Genomic DNA, 25,860 nt, shown 5'->3' with positions numbered 1-25,860 from the left:
TAACACAAGTAATGGAGATTCAAGGGAGTGCACCACAGGAAGAGCAGTTATTGTGGAAATGAAGGGGGTGTTCTTTATCCCCCAAAAAAGCATTATGGAAACAAGACAGCACTGGAATGCCGGTGATGCCAGTAGCATTATTAAAGGTCATGCTTGAACAGCTCCATTACCCCGCACATGTAACTAGGGAGAGTCTTGCTGCTACAATTGCGGAAGACTGGTTCATTCTGAATTTGATGGAGCATGTTGCACTATTTATGGTAAACTGCATTGTGTGTCGAAAGTGTACTGCTGGGCATACACTTCGAAGAATTAGAGGATTAATACCTCGACCAAATGGTCAATTCCAGCATTTTCATATTGACTATGTCGATATGCTACAAATATATAATGGATATAGGTATCTATTAGTGATGGGGTGTCCCTTCTCTAGATGGATTGAGGCAAGCCCGTGTACACACCCTGATGCCACTTGCGCAGCAAATTTTAGTGCGCAATGTTTTCCTGAGATGGGGTGTGTGTGTGAAGTTCTGAGATCCGACAATGGGCCACATTTTGTTAATGAGATATTTGAACAAATAGAGCTTCTATTGAATATAAAGCACATGTTTTCTTCTGCTTATCACCCGCAAGTGTACGGGATATGTGAGAGGTGCAACGGCCACCGTAAAGAAAGGATTGCCAAGGTTAAATTGATTTTGAAGAAGGGATGACTATATTGCCTACACCGAGCTTTATATGCCATTTGGAATTACACAGGATCAGACCACCACCTCACCCTGCATGAACTAGTGATAGGGCGTCAAATGAGAACTCCCCTGACTCCTCCATCTAGAAGTAAAAGTGATGCCCAGAGTGTAGCTAAAACCTTAGGTGATGAGATGCACGACTATTAGACATGTACGGCCTCTAGCATTTCTCTCATTTCAGATCAAGTCAAAGGCAAGGGGGTTGGTCTCAGAACACAGAAGAAGACAATTCAATAACCAACCCAATTCAACTACTATCGCCACCTAAATTATATTTTGGAGACCTAGTTCTCATTATAAACTTTACTAGAAAGTGGCATGAGCCACGATTCAATGGTACCTTTTGCGTTGAGAATATAACCCCTTCAGCTGCAAAGGTCCAAGGAAGATGAGCTTTGCTTCACCTGGGTGATGTAAAAGTCTATAAAGGTGAGACCTGCCCTCCCACGGTTGCTGATCCAGAAGCAAGGAAAGAAGAAGAATGTCAGTGTGTGCAGACTTGATCGATGACGAACAAGAAGGACGATGAAGCAACAAGCTGATAATACAGATTTCGTGGTGAACTGAAATTCTGTGGACACTCCTTATAGATATTTTAGCAGGAGTCCAAAGACTTGCCGAGAATTTCAGGAATTTTTAAAATTAACTTTTAGAATCACATTGAAGTATCAAAGTTCTTGATCAGAAATTGGAAACGAGATCAGTATCCAGATTCATTTTGGGTGAATACCTGTTCTAAGCAGTTAAACATATGGTACTTATGGACAGCGATGTTCATCAGCTTGTGCTTGCTGTGTTTATACCTCAAGCTTATCCTGCTCTTGTCAGAATAGACGTTGATATTCACACTTTTTTACCGGATCCTAAAAGTGGCCCAGTGATAAGAAGGCTTCTCATTGCAATAATTGAGCAGATTTTACAGTTGCAAATATAAAGAAATTTGAGGATTGTATTAAAGATGAGAAATGTAGGAGCCAGCACAGTTCTAGAGAATGAACAAGTGCAACAAGTACCAGGATGGCACAAAAAATTGATGCTTATATATATGCATGTACGATTACTCGCTTTGTCTTTCTGTTCCTCATTTTTCATAGTCTCTATTATGTTAGTACTTCCACTGAGGTAGAAGTTGCTATAGTTCTTCTTACTATGAGAACTTCCTTTGATATACTTCATGAATGGTACAAGGCCTCTAAAAGACATAGGAGAGGTGCAGAGGAAGATAATGAGGGGATAAATACCTATCTAGATAATGCAGCACACTTGTGTAATGACATGTGGTACCAACACGTGAGGGAAGTAGGGGAAAAACATCTAAGGAGAGTTGCTGGATGTTGGGAACAAATTCAAGTCTTTGTCTATGGACGAGTGAAGTCCAAGAAGGGATGAGAAGGAGGACTGATGTCCTGTGCAGCTCATCTACGGAAGTCAGAATATGTGCAAGAGGTGCAGAAAATGAACAATGGATGTCTGAAGTCATGGGCTGAACATGCCAAACACTTGTGTATAGGTGCGTTATAAATGCCATATCATATCACATCATATCATATCAAACTGACATGGGTAGAAGATTAATCAAGTTCAATGGCTGTGATCCCATTATCGAATGCGACATTGTGCTTCCGAAGACACGGAAAGAATCCTGTGGGAGATAACAAAGACTGCAAAACTACAGTTGAAATTTCCAGGATAGGAGAAGGGACAGCTGTCCTCATGGATCAAAATTGGGCTTGTGGTCCTAGTGCCTACATGAGGGTACCCACGGATTGAAGTGGAGTATGCTCCTTGGTGCTCATCCATGTTCCAGCATTAGTGATTCCGCAGAGTGACCTGAACATTGTAGAATTTCCAAAAGTAGATGCCCATTTGAGAAAAAGAAGATCGCTTGAATTTCTCAATGGAACCTGAAGATAGAATAACTCCTCAGCCAAGTCAATCAATAGATGTATATAACTCCATTCCGTATGAACACAGGATGTTCAGCAAGACTGCTTCAATATGTATGACTATATTCATGCCTGGGATCCAGATAATGGCCAATGCCACGTGGTTGTAGATTACGAGATGGGAGCTTCTGCAGAGAATCAACACCATCATAAAGGGATTCAACGCTATCAAGGAAGAGATAAGGGCCATACGACTAATGACCCTGCATTTCAGATATGTCCTTTATATGATCACAGCAATGGAAGGAGGAGTTTGCACTAAAATCAGGCCATCATGTTGCATATTCATACCTTCTCACAATGACGAGAATGGGACCTTGACAGAGGCCATAATGTTGCTAACGAACCTGCATAACAAGATGGAAGACATTACGGATGACCGTTGGTTTGCATCCATATTCTCATGGATTCCGCAGTGGATGGAAAACATCTTCAAGTTTCTCAGAGCAATATTGATGATGGTGATGTTTGGATTCTGTGTAATCAGGATAGTGATTGCCCAATGCAAGGAGATGGCAAAGAAAGAAAGCAGTAGGAATGAAGATCATGATCGATGTTGAATCTGGGTTTGGACCTAAGGAATTGACTGATGAAGATGTCAGAAAATACAAAGAGGCCATCATCGTAGCAGACAAAGGAACAAAGCTCCTGTATCCAAAGAATCATAAGAAGTATGTGGGATGAAGGGTCTATTGTAATCTGAATGGACTGTGCAACTACATGACCTGGAGTGTAGATGAGCATGTCAAATAAGCCGGCAACCGGAGGGGGTGATGAAGATCTTTACTCCAAAGAAGCGCTTTTTCAAGAGAAAATATCAAGAGGTGGAGACAATTGAGGAGGTGGCGGAGGACTCGACCAGAGGGGGGAATGTAGAAGAGCAGTTACATGCATCTGCAGCAAATCCCGCCCCTACCCCCTATATGTTGGAAGCCTAAGATTGTGCCATGCTTAACACCAGCTGTTGTGACCACACCACGGCAAGTATTCGAACAAAGGTACCCACTGAGACAGCCCTATTGGATGAATCCCCAAAGAGACGATAATCTGATGAAGGTACTCCCTGAAGGAATATTAAAAGGAGCCAAAAGAGGAGCTGGTGACATCATGAAAGACGAGTGTGACACCCTGAGGATACTGGCTGAAGAGAATGCATGGATTTTACAGAAACTGATGACGAAATTATGAATCAAGTAAACTTTCATATGCAAAGAGAAGATTGCATGTGTGCGAAGAACTGCAGAAAATGTAAGCCGTTCAATAACTGTACAGATGCTGTAAAGCAAGTAGATTATGTAATCTTAGAAGCTGGATATATGTAGTTAATAGACTGCAAACAAAGCAGCCATTGTATAGAAACTGGACATCGGTGTCATGAATTTAGTAAGCCAGGACCCATGGATAAAAAAGCAAGAACTTTGTTGCAGCAAAAATAAGATTAGATCGTGGAACGAATGGTGAGGCTTTCTGGCCTGGTATCAAAGCTGAAGCAGCCAAGGTCGGTTATCTGTTCTTGAAGGCAGTGAACATGCAAAGCTGAATCATCCCTTCTTAAGGTGCTATGAAAGAACATCAAGCATGCCAAGTTTTATTCATTTAAGACATTTAAATGCTGCAAAATTTACCAAATTGTGGTCTCCTGTCACGTGAGCCAAGGATGAAAGTAAAGTTGAGCGTGGAGTCCCAAAACAACGATATTGAGTGCTCACAATCCCATATATTACCAGAGAGAAGAATATTTTGCAAGGCCATGTTCAAAGACAATCTTCATGGCAGAAGGCATAGGTGATGAGAGATGTTGGGTTAATTGGGTGGGGGAGGTAAAGTCAAGTCCACCTCCTGGCACCTGGTTCTGAGCTTGCATGCTGCTAAATGAACCGAATGTTCCAGACATGGCAACCAATTAAAGAGGCCTGTATAACAAAGGGCTGTATAGTTCGAAGACAAATGATAAACTGTGTACTTAATAGTGTTGAAGATTACATGCTTTTAGAGGCAGGCATAAGTTGTCCACCTGACAGTGGGCAGCCAATCATAATCCTAGTTCCTATACAATGTATACTTAGATGTTCCCCTTAAGCCTATCACAGCCTTTTATAGGTTTTCTATTATTTGCCATTCAGTATGACGTCATGTCTGATGTATTTTTTGCATATAAGGTTGTTTTTATGAGAAATGCACTTAGGGCTTGAGCGAACATCCATTGATGTCCATTGTAACTCCCTGTTTTAGATAATTGCTAATAAAACAGCACCTTTGTCATCTTCCTGAGTTGGTTTGATTATTTGGTGTCAGAGTTATTCTGCATCCCCATCCATTGCATGCACGTTACTAAAAGGGCCATATGCTCAGTTTGCTCAGAGCTGCTGGACGGGTCCTCTGAGTCCGGTATCTCCCTCAGTTCCCTGGGAGATGTTTAGGGGAACTCCTGGCCTCCCTTCACTGGTGGTAGATGTAAGGTAGACAGTACCTTCAGCTCAGGTCCAAATGAGTCCTTGTTCTTACTCCTTGTGATGTCTTCAGATGATCTGATCAGTGAGGGGCTCAGCCCTCTTTTAAAGCCAAATGGGGTCCAGGGATTGGTGTAGGCCAAGCCTAACTTAAGTGAGCCAATCCTGTGTCTCTAGCAACAATCTTCAGTGATTCTTCAGATCAGAACCAGGGTGCTTGGCAACAGACAGGGGAAGGATGACAACATATACTTCTAAGTCCCACCATCACCCTGTCCGCTGCACATCAAAGTGTCACCCTAATTAAATGAGCCCTATGCAGCGCTTGATCACAATACAGGCATCCTTTGACGTAGGGGGTGGCAGGCCTGCTAATGAACATTCTTCAGTAGTTGCCGCCACCAGCAAGGTTTGACAATGGAGATGCAAATCCATGGGGCCTTGAAATTCTAATCAGGCTGCCCATGGCCCAAGGGGTCAGCTACACATGACAGAGGAGGGTGGCGCTGGTAAGCTACGTCCTCCTAGAGAACATGACTATTCTTCTGCTGTGTGGTGAGCGTGAAAAATATGTGCGGGAATGGCCCCATCATTCATTCTATTAAAGCAACAAAAAAGCCCCCACTCCTCCCGTGCGGATGGTCGAATTCCTCACAGGTCATCTCTGGCGTTTCGTCCTCATAGTTGTAATGTCAGTAACAGGGGGAGGTATGTGGTTGCCTGGTCTTGGTGGTAAGGGACTGGGCTGGTGTCATAGCGTGGAATGTTGTGGTGACTGGGGTGACTGGAGCGTTCAGGTCGAGCGGTCGTTGGGTGGACGGTGGACGGTTTCGCCATGCAGTTGGAAAAAGAGCTGGCTCAAGGATGTGAGGTAATCTGTGTTTGCTGTATTTTACCATCCATCTAAATGTCTCTCTCATGTACTCATCCCACGTGCTTGTAGGCCAAGGGGGCAATAAAGCAGCACTACTATTGCACTTACCTGGTGTAACGTGTCTTGCATGTGGCAGCGGCGAAACCACAGCTACCATTCAAAAGATATCCATGGAAGGTGATGACCGCAAAAGAGCAGCCACGCCACTATCACGCTTGGGTCATGCAACCTTTGCAGCGATTGTATGCTGGGTTATGTTATTATTTGGTATGCTAATTTATGGCTGGCATGTTTTGCTATGTAGAATTTAAACCATGCACAGTCACACTGCGCTGACTTGAAATTAAATGTAATCTAAACACCCAGCTGACACGTGTTTCGACCTTCTAGGTCTTTTGTCCAGGATCGATATATCCTTTAAACACATAAGTCCACATTGTACACAAATTCATAAATGTATATAGTATGTCCACCAATAATTCCATTGCCATGGCGATTAGGCCCATGAGCAAACATAAGCAGGCCAAATCAGAACATAAATGACATCATATTGCATCATTTGAATATAACTAAGGGCATCCAATTCAGTTGCATTTCCATGTGAGACAAGGATAAAATATTGACCCGCAAAATTAGACGAGAAAAAAGGAAAAAATTAGAAAAACAAAAAAACAAAAAACACAAGAAACACTGCATTTATTTTTCCATTAAATACAGATCGTTTAGTTCAAGTGTAGTTTTCCACCTTTGCCATTGCCACACCCTTCGTGTTCATGCATGCCTATGTTCTATCATACATTATGAGTTCCACCACCTTGACGTGCCTTATGCGATTTCACCATAAGTGTGGATTAGGAATTCAAGTATCAGTCTATGGTGTGCCATGTGTCAATGGATGATTCCCTCTATAATGCAATACTAAAACCAAAAACAAAGGGTGAGGGGAGACAGTATATAATGGGGGTGGGGGGTTGACATAACTACCCATTAGCTCTTATGATGAGGTCTACCATTAGGTAATGATTCACCAGACATGTATACATTAAGTCCAACTTGCTGAAACCTGATAGTGAAAAGACCTGTATTAAAACCTGTATGGGGCCGCCAGAAAAGTCCCCCTTAGTGATATGCCAAAAGTTAATTGTAATTGTACCTTGAAAACAAAATAGTTAAGGGAAGGTTTCCAATCCCAGCACTGCAATTTCTGGAAAACATGTAAAAAATGTTTAAGACCAAAGGAGCATTGATTAGGATTAAAGTGAACAAGAGCGCCATTTTAGCGTGGAGTGCTGGGTCCCAATCTGTTAGTTGATGGATCAAATACCATTAACTAATGAATAACAATGCCATAAAATCTGAATACTTCTCTGTACCTATTCAACATTTACTATGGAGTAGATCTCGGAACCGTGCTCGGATGGATAATCCAGACCGCCATTGCGGGTCACTAGGACAATTAAAATCGCCTTTTTGGCATGAACTAAATGTTAAAGTCCCCCTGCATTAAAGTGGATCGCACAAACCTTTTGTGCCACCACTTTCTTGGCCATGAGTTACAGAATCGCAAATAGGGGGACTCTCCATCACAACCTCACAGATTCCCTGAGCTTGTGACCCTGTAGTCGGGCACCCTGACATTGGCCCAGATGTAAGCTATGATGATCACACCTTCATAAATATACATAATTGTAATAGAAATTCATACACACTTGCATGGCCCAAATTATTCTTTCTGATATTATGAGGGAAAGGTGAACATTGATGGTGCAACCTTGAACCAATTTCCAAATATAGCCATATAAATGTTCATTAGGACTCCATAATTAACTTCTCTGGCCATTCATGATTGTGGACGAACAAGCAGTACATCATGTGTCCTATCTATATGCATCCACAAATAACAGTTTACTTGTACCAACAAACCCCCATTATTAAAGGAAAACTGAAAACGTGTGGTCAGTGTTCAGACCTTCATTAACATCTTGTATCTGCAGATTAATCATGCTTCCAGTTGTCTTAATATTAGCTCACAATCACCTCCTCTCTTTGGCTTTGAGACTGGCATAAGTCCCACAAAACAATCCTCTTTTTTATCAATTTGATGACACTTTGCCAATGCGAGGCCAGTGGATATTTTACCTTCTGGTGGCCAATTGTGCTGAGATGCTCCCGAATCCTGGTCTTGAGCTCCCAAATGGTACTCGCAATGTAGTGAAGTCCACAAACACAAATGATACAATAAATCACAAACTTGGTCATGCAATTAATAAAATTGATGAATATGGTGAGACCCCAATTTACCAAAATTGACAATATCAGTGTTAAGCACATACAAGCTGTGAGAAACCTGGAGGTATTCTCCCATGTAGACCCCGAGAACCTTCTATTCAGATGTCCAAGAGAGGGCCATCACTTTTGGATCCCACCCCTGGGTGTGGACAAGCGAGGGAGGATCACCTGGATTGGGGAGTCCGGGGTTATACCCCTGGCGATACACCAGACGAGATGTGGTATATACAAGGGATAGTAGGAGAGGAGGAGGAAGTCCGAGAGGCCTTTATGGAATATGCTGGGTCTGTTGTCCCAGATCCAAAGGGGAGATGCAAGAGGTACAAGTACATGACATGGGTGTCTATTAAATGAGGAATGGGAAGAACCGGAAGAAGATATTGAGACTAGGAGTGCATGTTACTGTGACATCCCCACTACATCTACCCATGAACCTGCTATAGTGAATGGGACTCCAGTACAAGCCCGTATGGATTTAGGGAGAAGCAAACTGCAATTCAGTGTGTTTTGATTCCCCTTGATAACCTTAAGAAGACAAAAAAAGTTAGAATGACATGTGTCCATGAGGATCTATATTACTGGCAAGAAGAGAACCTTTTATTCCTGATTCCGATCTTTGGACACGGCGTACAATTGAGAAAGATAATCCAATCACTCCATCTTTAATTAACAGCCCTACAGCGGGTGGCTGGTATTCTTGGGGAATGGTATGTGAGAAACCTGGGGGTATTCTCCCATGTAGACTCCACTAACCCTCTATTCATATGCCCATCACTTTTGGATCCCAACCCTGGGGGTGGACAAGCAAGGGAGGATCATCTGGATAGGGGAGTCCAGGTTTTCACCCATGGGGGTACCCCAGGCGAGATGTAGCATATCCAAGGGACAGTAGGAGAGGAAGGAGAGGATGAGGAAGTCCCGGAGGCATTTATGGCATATGACGGGTCCGTTGTCCCTGATCCAAAGTAGAGACATAAGACGTACATGTTTATGAAACTGGATAAAAAGGAAGATCAAAAGAGACAGAGACATGGCGTTAACATTAATATCCCTTTATATCCCAGTAACCCAGACTCGTGCTGGCAGAACAGGATGTCAGGGGTAAAGAGTAATCTACCACAAAAGGAAGCCACTCTATTCAGTAAACACAAGGCTCAGAGATTGCCCTCTCACCTCTGTCAATCATACAATGTTTCAGTATATAGACCTACCCTCCAATCTCATTCCATCTCCCCGTCCCCATTTCAAATAAGTACTGGGATGAGGAAGAGGTGATCAGGAGCAATGAAGATCACCCACAGACGCAACATGGGAATAACAAGTGAAGTTTACCATCTAATGACTTTGAATTGTCCCACTATTAGAGTCAGGCAAGGTCAGGCACTTTTCCCCAACTGTGCACACCTGACTCCAATTGACTCTCACTTGCAGTATAAAAAGAGTGGTTCTGCCAGAATCCATGAGCTAGCTGGGGTTGCTGGACGGAACCAGGAGGCCAAGGAGCAGAAGGCTGCAAGTAGAGGAGCCCAGAAGGACCGGTGGACTGTGGGACATCGAGATGCTGGCCCAGTGTGTGTTAGGGGCTTCAGAGTGGCGAGGGAGCCCTGTCTTCAAGAAGCCGGGGAGGGACTCAGGGCAGTCTATCGGCCTTGTTTAGGCCAGTGCTCATTCACCTGGGATGTGTGTGGGTCCAGGGATGTCTGAGGGGCAAGTAGTGAGACCCTGACCTCGACCCAAACCCATTTGACCTGCTTGCCAGTGCTGTGCTACTGTTGGTGAGTTTCGTGAGCCAGAAAGAAACTCTGTAACGTACAGGTTGCTGGAGCGGTAGCGTTGTTGAAAGTGAACATCCCGCGAGCGAAAGCGGGAAGAAAGCAATTGAAAGCTAGAAAGTGGTGAAAGAAAGCAAAGCAGAATGACAGAAAAGGTACGCTAGAGGTGTGGAAGTAAAGAAAGACAGAACAAGTGCACTGGCAGCACGGAAACAGCCAAGAGTGACTGTGAATTACCCGAAAGTAAGGAGAGGGGTGCAAGAGACCCGAACTCGAGAGAGACAGCAAAGAGATAGAGAGAAGGAAAACGGACAGTCAAGAGAGGGTGAAAGTAAGCTGAAAGTGATAAAGAGGGTGCAAGCCAAAGAAATACAGAGAGTGCAAGAGGCACGTTAAAGAGAGAATGAAGGTGCAAGAGAGCATGGTGAGAAACTGAAGGTACAAGAGAGCACAGTGAAAAGCAAAGGGAAGTGTGCAAGAGACACAGAAAGGTGGAAAGAAGGTGCAAGTGTGCACAACAGGAAAAAAAGGTGTGCAGGAAGCACACTAAAGTGAAAAAGGACAGAGAGAAAGAGGCACAGAGGAGGAAATGGTGCAGAGAATAAGAAGAGGGGCTAGAGGTCAGAGTTGTCGTGCCTAGGAGGAGCAAAGAACCCAGCATTCTCGAAAGTCTATGACACTACCCATGTGAAAGAACTGTACAGTGAAAGGTACATCCTGACAAGAGGAACACTTTGTTTGTTTGAGGCGATGGGGAAGGGAACCTTAAAAGGTCCACAAGAGACATTGGTGAACTTCTTAAAGATCTGCCTAGGCTTGGGAAAGAAAACCCTAGGAGTCCCGCTAAAGACATTGGCCCTCATTACGATACTGGTGCTAAACCATGACGCTATTAGCACCATGGTTGGTGCCGTTGGTGCCGGTATCGTAACGAGTCCGCCAATGTTCAATGGGGAATTACCACCCCATTCCAAGGTTGGCGGGGCGGTAATTCCCCATTGAACATTTGCCCTTCCCCATTCCCAATTTTGCCCCATAGGGCTCAATGGGTCTGGGGAAGGTGGTAAGTACGGTACCGCAAATTGCGGTACCGTACTTACCTCGAGAGTCCCTTTGTGGGTCCCTACTTTAACGGCTGGTCTAGACCAGACGTTCAGGTCGGGTACCGCAAAGGGACCTCGTAGTAAGGCGCTAAGTGTTTAACAGCGTCGCAACCTTTTTTTATGGCGCCGTTAAACACTTAGCGCCAGGGTCCTAATGAGGCCCATTGTTGATCTTCGTGAAGCAAGCCCTAGACATAGGGAAGGGAACCCTGAGAGGCCTAACATGAACTTTGTCTTTTGTTTGGAACTAGAAGGATTGAAGCTTGGGTAAGGGAATCCCAAGAGACCCAGAGACATTTTGAACTCTACTGACGTACTGCAAGAGCCCTTTTGAGTTGAACTATTTTGAACTGGCAGAACTGCACCTATTGGTAAAACTACCTTAAACAAGCTGTGGTTTACATTTCTTTCTTTTGAACCACTATTTTTCTTTAAGAAGACTTCCTGTCACATTTTGTCAAAGAGCGAGGGCAAGCATAGGTTCAGACACAGACGAATTTGGTTTTGTACTTTCAGAAATCGACGGGCCTTAGAAATATCAGTTGAGGGAGCAATCCCTTTAGAGTTAGGGCCAGTTAGGTATTAGAGTAACGCCAGAACTTTATTAAATGAAGGTGTTGAAACGGTCACCTTTGAGTGTGTCTCTCTTGATACCATGCCTGTCTCACATAGCACATAGAACAAGTGCCACATTTGTTGAACCTTACAGGTTGTTCCTTCTGTAGCCAGTGCATGGTACCTTTAGGTGAATCTGACATGAAAGAAGGACTCAACATTCTCCTTAGAGTAGGTGCTTTACTGTGTGTGATGCTAGGTTTTTCTTCTATCCACCCTTTCAGGTCTTTGTCAATTAGCAGAAGATGGCAAAGTGTTTTCAAAATATTATATTCTTGATTTCTATCGGTCAGCCCTCCAGATAAGGGGCATAAGAAGCCTTTTTACGCACTTAAATAATTTGACTATGATGAACTGTACTTGTATATGCATATTGAATTACGCACAGAAATTCTTAATGAATTACTTTCCTCGTTTCTCCAGTAGATGGCACTGCAGAGCCAGTAAATGACATTGCAGCAGGGCTTTGGTTAACTGTGCAGTCCCACTTTCAAATTCACTGTTGGACTATGGAGCAGAAAACAGGTCCTGCGTGTGTGAAGGACTCTTTAAAAGGCAGGTATTTAATGTCAGATGCAGAGCAGGCAGCAAAGCCATGTATGCAAACATTTCTGAATTATGCCTGATAGGGGTTTTAAAAATCTGACGGACGTTATAGGCCTCCTGTTTTACACATTCTGAGGGAATGTCAAGGTGGAAGGCTTGGAGTGATGGCTGTGTCTTCTCGAATGAAGCTAATGGCAGAAGAGGGATGAATGTAAAGCTTGGCTCATGTAACGAGAAGTAGCCATAAGGTATGGCACAGATTCCATCCCAGTGTGAGACCAATAAAGAGTGTGGCGTGATAAGCCTGCTGGGCCCGCCTAATGACAATCCCTATGCAAACGGTTACTTTGCAAATGGCGCTGCTCTGGTCAGATTGGCACGCCACCTCAGCCGTGGTGCACCTGCGGCCTGGTCTCTTACCAACAGTCATCCTCAGAGAACCAGTTGTAAGCAGTGAAACGAGGGGGGCCGAAAGTATGAACGGAGCAGGCAGAGTAGAAACAGGCCATGTTGCTTGTGATTGCTTGAAGTTCACCCTTAGAAAAAATGATGTTATTACAAGTGTACAATATGAGCTGTGGTGTTACATCTAGACTCCCACCCCTATGCTACTGCTTTGCTCGTGGAACATCAGCAAACTGCTGAAGCTGGAATATTTTCTCAGATATACCTCAGGCAAAGCATCTGAATTTTCCAGGCTACTTCCCACAACGGCATTTACAACTGGGACGTGGACCTTTGTGTTGGGTTGTAACATCAATTTCAGTTTCTGTATTAAGGAACCCATCCCCCAGATTATGTCATTGCATTTGTCTTTCATGTAAGAGTTGTATATCAATGCACAGCTTGGAAATAAGTGCATGGAAAAGGAAACACGAGGAGCAAGATATGTAAGCTAAATGAGACAGAGCAACACCTGCAACTACTCTGGCTCACTTCCGGCTGTGGCAGGAGGACGCAGGCACCCATGCATCAACCAAGGCTTGACTGTGAATTTGCCCATTCATCCTGTTATAACAAACTTGGCTGTTTTTGTATTCAAGCACAAGAATTTGAACCTTCTTCAAGGTGTCAGTATGAAGACACCAGATCACACTGCACCGCCTCTGGAGTGTGATTTCATTCGGTGCCTTTTTGGAACGTGTCGCTTTAAATATTTTACTTCCTCTGGATACCCATAGGTATCTGTGGGACGGATCAGAAGCATTCTGCAGACGAACAGCTGTTGGGGGTTCTGTTTTTCACTGAACTAACTTCCGTGTTTTTTTAAAGGCACATACACTTTTTAATAGCCTTCACTCCTAGGGCAGAACAATAGGTTTAAAGCCTTCATGAGAATCTGTACAGGGCTACCAAGCTTCCTCGTGCCATGCGTGAGCAAATCATCCCGAATTCCTCTTTTTCTATGCATTCTTGTAATCCTAAATTGAAAATGGGAAAATCATACTACAAGTTCTCGACTGCAAAGAATAAAACGAGGATTGGAATGTGTGTTCTTACAGCCTTTGTGTATTCAGCAATCCTCAAAAGGTGCAGTTGGTAGTACAGTCAAACATACCCCTTAAGCCTCACCCGCAAAGCCAGAGGGTCTCTGCTTGAATTACGGCAAGATAGCCTGAAAGCGGGTGTCAAAATCAAGGGTGGATTGAGAATGCAGAAGAGGCTGGGTGAAAAGCATGGCTGCATCCTTCATGCGTCGTGGGCCCTGGCACCTCTCCGTATAAGAACCAGAGGCTGGGTACATTGCGCCTGGGCTTAGGGTTGGCATTATGCCTCTTACCTTGGTTTGTTGCTGCAAAGCGCGGAATAAATACTGTGCCCAGGAGCTACTGCACTGGAGAGAAGGAGAAAGCCTGACAGTAGGGTAGTCTGGGATTAAAATGTTGTGTAGTCCACAGTGAACAAAACATCTTCCATTGTCTGTGCAAATTTCTGCTCACATTCATGAGATGTTTTAACATTGAATGTATTCACCTTATGCCAGCATTCCTTCTTGACTGCGCTTCTTTATGGTCTTTCTTTGGTCCTTTCCTTCTATGGCACTATGGCTCCTTTTATCTTCCCTGACTAATATGGTGGCCAAAGCTATGATTCCCAAAGTCAAGATGCCAGTGCAGGCTTCATAAAAGGAGGAGGCCTAAGGGAAGAGGACGGACCTTCGCTTGTCTCGGAGCAATCCATTAGGATTGAGGTCAGTACAGAAAGCTGACAAACTGTCTTTATGTCATTCTAGGGAGTGACATTATTTGCAAGGTCATAGTGGAGAAAGAAGGTATCAGAACCTTAGGGAGTATTGTCACACAGAATAGAAAATGGCCATAACAATGTACAGTATTTGTACATATTTTTGCTCCTTTGGACGTATTGCAAATACAGCATTTGCACTTTCCATCAAATGAAAGAAAGTCTTCTAAGTGCCTTGTGCTGCATCTGCACTCAGCACCCTAACAGCAAACGGCATGGCTGGGTCTCCCTTCACCGATGAGCAGTAATCAAGCTCTGCAAATTTAAGGGCCTGGATGGCCAGTCCTTATCCTCTGCGCTGTCACACTGTTGCGTATGGATCTCCCAGTAGGAAAGAGCTGCCAATGGTATCTTTATGGAGCATCCGCTGAAGGGGAGCATGGCAGAGAGGAACCAATCAAATGAGAGACTGGTAAAGGAGCAACGCATGAAGGAGGAGGGATTCAGACCAACAATAGATGGGAAAGAAAGCAACACAAAGCAAATAACAGGAGACTTACAAGAGGGAAGTAAGAAGTGAAATAGAAAGAGCCATGACAAGATGTCTTGAAAGCAAAGATGTAGCGACTTAGGAAGAGGGAGATCGATAGATGGAGACAACATGAAAGAGAGAGAGACTGCTACAACAGTAAATAGGTTATAGATTAGCTGGAGACCAGCAGACACTGCTAAAAAGACAGCAGCAGAAACAATGAATAGAGCAATAGGAAAGGCGACATGTCTACATGTGCTTCTGTTTTGTTAACTGCCTTGCCTACAATTTTATTTCAAACTGTGACCATAAACTAGCCTACATCTCAAGTAGTTCTTAATCAAACTCCTGTGCCCAGGCATCATGAAGATGCAGCTGTGTAGCAAGCAGCTACAAGTTTTTGTGCGGACAATGTTTTCGGTGAGAGAAATTGATTATTGAAGAAGGATAACATTGCTATTCAGCACTTTTCATTCTGTTGTTTTCTAATAGTTGTATTCATGGATTTGATGTTGTTAGATACTTTTTACTCTCCTGTGAAGGAGAAAACTAATTTGTACTCTCCAGAAATGAGATTTACTCTCCAATTCTAAAATAGGTAGTAAAATACCCCCACATCAGAATCCTAGCTGGAGCACTGCTATCGGTGTTATACCTATTAATGAACATTAGCTTATTGCTTTCTGAGGAGACCCCTTTTTCTCTAGGTATCAAAAGAGTGGGTCTCTATATTCTTCCACTGTTGCTCCACCGTGTTCAAAATGTCTCCAGAGTAGCCTCTAGACAAACATCTACTTCGTATATTGTGACATTCCTCCTCGTAGACCATGATCTGATATGGCTACAGTTACGCTTGGCTCTAATATATTCCCCTTTGGAGATATTGCACACAGCTGACCTACTGTGGTAACTGGTCACATGCAATAATGAGTTCACAGTAGTAGCTTTATGAAAAGTATGTGTAGAAAAGCCTGTTGGTGTAATGGTTAGCGTGAGGTCTAGAAAGTCAATATTAAACCTGCTTGACAAATGAGTAAATGCTATGCCCTCACAATTGGCATTCAAATACGTGACACATTCAGATAATGCATCCTCAGTACCTCTCCAAATCGTTATCACATCATCTATGTATCTCTGCCACAATTGTATGTATGGTAAAAATGTGATTGATGATCAGAGAATGCACCCCAGGCCCCGTTTTTGGGTTTAGTATTGCATTAAAGAGGGAATCCTCCATTGAAACAAGGCTCTCGTAACCAGGACTAATGTCTGGCAGAGGGCCTCCCAGACCCCCCACCCCCTTGTTATTTGCATATTTTAAGTAATGTTGGGTCTCACCCTAAGTTACTAGGGGAATACAGACTTGGACCCCTGGCTCACTATTCTTAGAGAGGCACAGCTCCACCCTACTGATGAGGTCCAACCAGACCGAAACACGTGTCTGGGGTTGCTGTTGGTACTCTTGTTCAGAGGAGAATTGCCTAGCATTTCGGTGCTGGACTGCCCCAGAGCAGGATAAAGACTAATATGTTTTGGACATTTCACCTCTGTGAAAGATAGTGAGCCAAAAACCCTGGGTAATGTTCTCATAACCAGGACTAATGTCTGGCAGAGGGCTTCCCAGAACCCCCCTTGTTATTTGCATATTTTAAGTAACGTTGGGTCACACCCTAAGTTACTAGGGGAATCCAGACATGGACCCCTTGCTCACTATTCTTAGAGAGGCACAGCTCCACCCTACTGATGAGGTCCAACCAACCAACCAGACCAAAACACGTGTCTGGGGTTGCTGTTGCTACTCTTGTTCAGAGGAGAATTGCTTAGCATTTCGGTGCTGGACTGTCCCAGGGCAGGACAAAGACTGATAGGTTTTGTATATTTCTCCTCTGTGAAAGATAGTGAGCTAAAGACTCTGGGTAAGGCTCTCGTAACCAGGACTAATGTCTGGTAGAGGGCCTCCCAGGACCCCCCTTGCTATTTACCCCATAGACTGATACTTGAATTCCCAATTCACACTAATGGTGAAATTGGGCTAAGGCACGTCCAGGTGGTGGAACTCATAATCTATTATAAAACATACACATTGCTTGAACATGAACGGCGTGGCAATGGCACAGATGGTACACTACACTTGAACTATGGACATGGTAATGATCTGCATTTAATGGAACAATAGTAATGGAGTGTTTCTTGTGTTTTTTCCTTTTTTTCTTTTTCAAATTGTTCTCCTTTTTTCTCATCTAATTTTGTGGGTCAATATTTAACCATTGTCTCACCTGGAAATGCAGCTGGTTTGTATGCCATTGTTGTTATATTTAAATTATGCAATATGATGTCATTTATGTTCTGATTTGGCCTGTTTATGTTTGCTCATTGGCCTAATCGCCATGGCAATGGAATTATTGGGGGACATACTATATACATTTATGTATTTTTGATGTAGACTATGTTTTTGAATGATATATCAAGCCTGGAAAAAGACCCTGAATGTCGAAACACGTGTCAGCTGTGTGTTTTGATTACATTTATGTTCAATCAGCGCAGTGGGATAGTGCATGATTTAAATTCTATTTGACTATGGATACTGCTGGACACAGGGACCCAACAGGCACTATTACCCACAGCAGATTCTTTGCATTGTATATATTCAGACTTGACAAGCGCGGCTGGTTCAACACCTGAGTGCCACGTGTTTTGCTATGTGGATGCACTATCCTATCTTGCTTATGCTCTGCCTTGCTTTGAAATGCTATGCTCTTTTAGGTTGGACAGGGTACACTGTGTCATGTTAAGCTATACCATGGGTGTCATCAGGGGTTGGGTAAGCGGCAACAATGCGTCAGTAACGCTATTACCGCTGCATTAACGCTCCGCCCAATCATGAGTTTGGGCCGAAAATGGGAGCTTTTTGCTGGAGGTAAAAATCTCCACTTTCCGCCCATTTGTGGCGCTATTTGCGCCAGCAGATTTGCTGCTGGAATACTGCCATGGTCGTGATGAGGTGTAAAGACTGGAGGGGGTATCTGTACTTCTGCCCTCTATATTGTAGGGTAAAGCCACCGAACACCCCAGCAAGGCTCTCAGTTTGGTAAAATGTGGCGAGCAGCCAGGCTTAAGCTTTCAGCAGGTGATGCAGGCAGGTTTTTAAGTACAGTGTTTCCCCAAAGCCCCCACAAAGTAATGTCCACACACTATGTTAGGTGATAACACAGCTTCTTTATATAAAGTAAGGTTCAGTAATATATATATAACCATTTAAATAATAACACTTTGTACTTTGGCAATACTTATTCAAAGAATTGCAAATATATGTACTTTATGCTGTACCACACATTACTTGAATCCAGTAATAGATGCACTGCTGACAGTTTTAAATAGGCAGGTGGATTCTTAAGTTAGGTGTAACAGCATAGAATAGGAAAGAAGGGCAGGTTAGTTATTAACGGAGGCAGAATGCTTTCCTTCAATTAGACAAGTAATTCTGTGTGAGGATCCCCTCACCTGGGCAACCTGTAAAGGAAAAGTTAGGGAGTCACTTATGTTGTCTTTTGAAGCCCAGTCCAATAATATTCAATAACTTTGTGCTTTCTTTTAAAAGGTTTTACCACCCCGAAAGTATCTGAGAGGCCACAGGAGAACAGGATCCAAGATGAATCTGGGGCCCGTGGACGACTCCTAGCCTAGAAGATGCCCCTCCTCGTCACAGGAGCTTTGGTGCCTTTCCAGGTGAAGTGGCAGAGTTTCTCGGTTTCACTCAACTATTCTCCCCGAGGATGGCCCCCGCTTGGAAGAAGGAGCCACTGGGATGCTAAGTCCAAGAATAAAAAGGAACCAAAGTCTTTCTGAAGTGCAGGAGTTTGGCTCTTCGCTGTGCTCTCCTTTGGTAGACGATTTCTGTGACTGTAGATTTCAATGAAGATGAAACTTGCTGAGGGCTTCTTAAAAGCTTGGCAGATGAAAGTTAGCCCCCTGGAACCTTCAATGATTTCTGTCGGCGACGGTGATAGGTCACTTTTGGTGTGGGGTTTGGTAATATCGCGTTTTTCTGACTTTCGGTTCTTAGGTGCTGCAGCATGGACCTCTGGGTGGCTTCTAGTGACCTGAACTCAACCACTGGAGTGCACCACAGACCCCCACCCAGTCTGGACCCTCGGTACATCTTCGTTACCTTCTGGTGGCGGGAAACCCACCGGGGGACCTTTCACTGCACAACTCTGGGCTCTCTCGGGAGGAAAAAAGTGGTCAGTGGTGATGGCAAGGAAGCCCTTTCAAATGTTCTTAGCCAGTTTGGAACTTTCACAGCTCCAGGTGTCCAGCAGCACTTTGCCGCCAGGGTAACCCCTCTTCCATGCGGTAGACAGCAACGGCTTCCAGCAGTCACGAAATGCACCTCCGGACTCTGGGTGACAGCAATGGGCTTCTCAGGCTTGAGATGTCTGGCACTCCTCTTTTATACTTCGAAGACCCCTTCTCCGGATGGCAGGCACACAGAACTGGCTTTCAGGATACTTTGATGAAGAGTAGCAGTTTTGCAGATGGTCCCTCGTAGCTCAGGGAGAGGTCTCCTTTGCAGGTCCTCTCTGGATCAGTCCTTGGGATACACAACAGCTTTCGGATTACATTTAAGAAATGCAGCAGCAGACTTCTCCTCCAGCTGCACTTCAAGGAACAGCTTATTCTTGCTTCAGCTTTGGCTTCAGCTCCTGAACAAATTGGTAAGTGAGGGGTCTCCAGTTATACACATTTCCTCCTCATTCACTCTGGCTGAGCCAGGCTGAGTCAACCAGTCACGCAGAAGGGCATTTATGCAGGCAGGCAGACAATCAGGCTCATAGGCATTCAAGCCATTCACTCCACCCAGACATCCATAACAAAGAATGTGGATTGGGGCAAGTACCCAGCCTTTCAGCACACTACACTGCATTCATGTAAGACATTCATTGTGTCACACACACAGAAACCAGACACCCACAAATGAGAATGTGAGTTGACTCCCAGCTCCATTCACACAGGTCCCACAGCTGTACCCACAACACACAACACCTGGGAAGGCTCCAGTCAGTCGGACAGGAGGCAGCCCCAGAGCCATATGTGGAATTTCCACCAAACAGCTAGTCAGGGGAAAAGTGAACAACAGAGATATATATGGTCTTTCCACCCAACAACCTTTCAGGAGGAATGGACAAAGTCTGAGCTTCCCAGGACTTTAGGAATCAAGGTAAAATGCAATAGAAACTAAGAGTCCAAGGGTGCCATCTTGCCTTCTTGCAGGAATCCATTGATTCCTATGGCAGGACCTGGTATCCCAAAAATGGAGGACAATCAGAGTCACTGCCAAGTCAGCATGTCGCTGCCACCAGCCCATAACCTGCTATGTGGGCAACACACAGCTGCCCAAAAACACACCTAAGAGGTTCAAGGGTGTATCCCCAGCCATGGGTGCCATAAGGGTATCCCATGGTTGTTGTTCACTAAAAGGTAAAATGAAGAGCTGCACTGCCAGAGGTCAAGGCTGGACATCAGTGGCAGAAAACATAAGGAAAACACAAACAGAGAATTGGTAGGACAAGGACAGGAGGCCCTGTCCCTCCGTACAGCATTTCCAGCACCACATGAGGCCTTGTCATGATTTAAGCTGTAGGAGCATGTTGTGCAATGTTTATCTGTTAGGGTCTGTGTGGTTTGTTCGCAAACCTTAATGCCCGTTAATTGGAAAATTGCCTCAGTTTTGCTTGTTTTTCAGTTGTAGTTTTAAGTTTTTATTTACCCCTAATTGTTTATATATTTGTACTTTTTTGAGGCATGATTCCAGTTCCCATGTGTACTAGCTGGTAAGTTCATGTTATGTCAGGTTATATTATCTGATGTTTGATTATGTCATTTTGCTTTAATGTCTAACGTTCAAGCGCCTAGAACAGGGGTCTGCAACATGTGGCTCTCCAGATGTTTTGGACTACAACTGCCATGATCCCTCACCACTGACTATACTGCCTAGAGTTGGTGATATTTGTAGTCCAAAGCATCTGGAGAGGCAAAGGCTGCAGACTCCTGGCCTAGAAGCATCCATAAGGTGGCAGGCAACACTTCCCAAACGCTCAATTAAATAAAAAACAGAAGAGCAGAAAGTACATGTGGGAAGGTAATCTGGTAACCGGACTCTGCGCCTTTATTTTGACCTAATATTTGCATGCTGTCATCTACTAACTAACCATAGAGCCTACTCCTCCCAGAGTTGGTTTTAACTTGGGTCTACACAGATAAAATATGGGGATACATATGTGTCCATAAGTAACCACTTTGGAACATCTACCCAGTGTTTTACTTGTAAAAATATTGTTAATTAGGCACTTTTGGAACAACTAAAATACTAAACCCAAATGGATGGGATGTCCTGAGTTACAGAACAAAATTATCAGGATTGCGTGTTTTGCACAAGTATGAGTGGTGTCTTTTGTATGTATGGGGATGAAAGAGTAAGTAATGAATAATATGTGATTTGTGAGCTTTTTTTGTTGATGTGATAAAATATGTGTTCTTGACAACTGGTTTTTTATAGATGTGTTATTAATATATTTGATATGTTCTTTTGTAAATATTTTCCATAATTAAAAAATGATCAAATAAACTTTAAATAAATGAATTCTGACATGCTTTCTTGTGTCTAAAACATACACCCTTTAAATAGGGTTGCTGTCTTGGAGGGGATTATGCAGCATCTTCACGCATGAATTTACATGAATCAATAATAGGAGGGTGTGCACTTATCCATGGATAACTGCAGTTTCTGTTTGGTCATCTACTAACAAGACAAGGGACCTCATTCTAAGTTTGGTGATATTCCGTCAGAAAATCCAGCAGGATACCACCAAACTGAATTACCATTACCGGCACTCGGTCTGGCAGAATTTCTGCTGGTGGACTGCCCAGCTGGAGGGGATTCCGGCCACCCCACCAGCAAACTCGGAGTTGGCAGTGCAGTGATATGCTGGTAAACAGAATTACTGGCACATTACTACTGCACCGGCCAACTCCTAATGAAGCCCACGGTAACTGCAGTGCAAGTTGAGAAGGATATAAAAAGGCTGGTTTATGCAGATTTACTCCAATAAGAGGTCAACCTCAGCCTGATAGGATTCCTGCATCGCATACCACTACAATCCTTCTCATAAAGGTCCTAGCAGGCCTGAAGAACTTCCAGGATACCTGGTGTGGGGCTTTGCTCCCAGGCTAGCCATGGCTGCAAACCCACCCCCCTTTTAAAAAGGCCCATATTTCCTTTCGGCTTTCCTGTCTATACACGCTGGCTGTTTGTGTCCCAGGGGAGTAAATATCAGAACCTTGACCTCTGTGTCTGCTTGGGCATGGGTTTATTATGCCAAGGCTCATAAGGGCACCCTGGCTCTGTCAAAGGCTAAACGGTCTCACCACTCATGAACCACAGACATTGTTCATGTCCTTAAGGGTTTTGTGTAAAAGAACAAACCTTGATTGCTCTGGAATTACTGTGTTGGTGACTTGGTGCAGTGTAAAATCGTTCTTGTTAACATAACATAAAGGGGAAAACACAGAAAGAACAATTTTCCTCATTTTTCAGGAAATTGCAAGCATGACAAATTCACATTTTGGATATACAACCCCTCCCGTATGTTGTTATTAAAAGGATTTCCAACTGTCAAGCTCCCCAGATCACTATTTCTCTTGCTTGTGAGTCTATTTTGGGACACATTCACTACTATTTTATGATGATGCACTCCACTTTGTCTGGCTGAGAGGCCCCTCAGTGCTAATCTTTGGTCATACTAGTGTTCACGTTTGTTGGCTTGTGACCTGAAAGCTCCCCCCTCCCCCTGTCCCTCAGCCCTGTGAGGTGGATTTAATGTGGCTCACTGTGCTGTACAAAGCTTGCCATAGCCTCATGTTAAAGGACCACGCATAATAGCATAACATAAGAGAAGGGTACTAGTGTGTCACTGCATGCAGACAAACAGAAATATGGCCCTTCCCTTCCCAATCCCTGTTTGCTTGACCCTCCACCTTTCTGATAGTCTAATGAATACAACCTACATAGGGAACTCAGGGTATACGTTCTCACCCTCATCAAGAGTTTGCCGGTATTCCGGTTATAAATCTGCCAGAATACTGCCAAACAGAATTACTGGTACTGCCACTTGGTCCAGCAGATTTACAGCTGGACTACAAGTGGTGGTAGGCAGACTGAGCCCCGATTTCCTGGAGTCCATAGGACTCCATGGGGATTTTGGCAGATTTACCGCTGGAGGTAAATTTGCAGATTTTGCTGATTTTATGGCATAATTTCTCCACTCCAAGGCCAAACTAAGAATATGGTGGAGTGGTAGAAGTGGCAGTAATTCCGTTATTGACACTTTTTTATCATTCCACCATACTCGTAATCAGGGCCTAAGTATTACTATACTCCAATAGCTTGTTTGCAAGTAGGGCACGAACCTGTCACACTGCAAACTAAAATTAGGTCTACCATGATGTGGCATGGAGCAAACTCTTAATAATAACCATTTTGCTGTCAATTTTCCAGTCCTTTTTTTAATTTTACTGTGACAGTAGTTGACCACGGCGCTCCCTTATCTTCTGTTACCAACAACCTTCGCCTTTGCACCAAGTCCATTCTTGACTATGGCACTCTTGTCTCAAGCTTGGCAGTCACAGAATTAACATTCTGGTGTTTGCCCAGAGGTGCAAAGTATGGAGACGCCCGGGACATATAAGCCAGAAAACTTCCAGGATTGCCACTCCGTACACTCCGAGCCCCTCATGCATCCAACATTACAGTGTGTACTAACTCACAATTCTTCAAATCACCTTTGGAAATACAGCCCAATTATTCCAACACTTAAGAACATATTCACACCCGCTCTTTTGCGGAACAATGGTCCACCTAACAGGAGTAAGCTACAGCATGCTTTCACACAATATTCTTCCACACTGCATCTCTTCCTGTCTGTGTTTGTAGCATCTACATCCGGCTTTCACATCCTACTATCTTCCCCTCTCTCATTTTACTTCTTCCAGCACATGGCTGGGCCACAGGACACCACTCCACGAACAAACATATGTGCCCTGATACTAAGACAGTGGTGATGTGGTGAATTAAAAAAGAAAATTAGTTTAACATAACGTAAACAGCTCCATGTTAATTGCAACTGACAGGAAACAAAACACACAGAGAAAGGCAATTTAGTTCTAGAAGTCAGCTATTAGCCCACAGCTGGAACAGACAAATCAGGACAGTAAAGATGACATAAACACAAGAGAGGCAACTGCTGAATCAGAGAGAGGTAACCCATAGAGGATGCCAATTGACCACAGAGAGAAACAACTTTTAGACCACCCGCTGAAGAAGAATTGAGGGAGGGCAAAAGTCCCAAAGCGGTGAGGCGGGTTGTTATCCAAGGCGCACGCTCAGGTCCCACAGAGGTTTTAAGGATCAAGGGTCATTTTCAATTCACTTGAATCATAAAAGTAAGGCTCTGAATCAAGGCATAAGTGGTTTAGTCCCTGCTCTTATGCTTAAAGGTATGTTGAAGGTGTTTTGCAGGCACAGTGGGAGATGGGGGAGGGGCATGATTCCCCCTGCCTGCAAAAAAAACCTGCGGCCTCATTTTATTGCAAAAGTTGCTTACATGCAGGCGACCATTAAGGTTAGCACGTATACTCGGTGGAGTCCCCTGAATGCAATTATTAACATTCACCTGGTAGAGGGGGAAAGGAAAGAGTGAAGTGAGGCGAACTTGCTTTTAATCTTTCGTTTTCCTGTCTTGTGAAAAAGTAAACACTGCCTGAAAAGTACACTTTTACCGACTGCATTTACAAATGGATTCCAAAAAAATCCACCTGGTCTATAGCAGGCGATAAACCAAGGCAGATTCCATAGAAATACATTTGTTTCGCGTCTGCATGAACATTTCATGCAGGCGTGCAACCCAACACACTGAGTGGAAAGAGGAGGAATGCACAGCAGAGATCTCGAGCCTCATTACAAGTGCCAATGCCGGAAATAATGCTGTTACGGCCGGCTTCAGCATTGTTACCGTACTGGCTTACTCCGAGTCTGACCTGCCGGTAGTTCAGGCCTCTCTCGCAGAGAATTCACTGAAGCACCGGCACTGTTACAACAGGTGCTTCAGTGGTTCCATCCCATGCAGTACTATGAGACTCCATGGAAATGGGAATTTACCGTTACTCCACTGCCCGTAACATCTTGGTAATACCGGGATTGTGGGCGGTGGAAACATTAAACCGAGATTGACGGTAAACCCAGCAATCTTGGAATTGCCCCCTCTCTGCACTCCTTGCATTCCCCTTTCTCAATGCTGTTTGAAAATGGGCTAGAGGATTCAATGGATGCCTGAAATCAACGTGCCTTGCTTTTAGGCCACCATTTAATGCACCAGTCATTTTAAAAAGAGGCTGCTAGTTTTATGCTTGCATGAGTTTTTCAGATGCCATAAGAATAAAAGCAGAAATATGCCATAGGAATTCATTTTCAATGCTGTCTACCAAGTTTAATTTGCTGGTAGCATCTACATTTGTGACAAATGGAGAGTAAAAGGAAAACCGGATTTGACTGATTTTAATCTTTCCTTTTGCAATACATTTTGTAAAAGTTTTTAAAAAATGAATGCAGGGGAGTGATAAGTGATAGAAGCAATTTTGTGTATGCTTTGCAGAGGGCTATTATCTTCACGAGTAAGGCCTCCAGGTCGCAACATGTTGATGGATTACACATGCCAGCCTGATGATGCAAGAGGCATCATCACGCTA

The sequence above is a fragment of the Ambystoma mexicanum genome, chromosome 9 (assembly GCF_040938575.1).
Source record: "Ambystoma mexicanum isolate Mex_15411 chromosome 9, UKY_AmexF1_1, whole genome shotgun sequence".
NCBI lineage: Eukaryota > Metazoa > Chordata > Amphibia > Caudata > Ambystomatidae > Ambystoma > Ambystoma mexicanum.
This window is presented reverse-complemented; position numbering follows the sequence as displayed.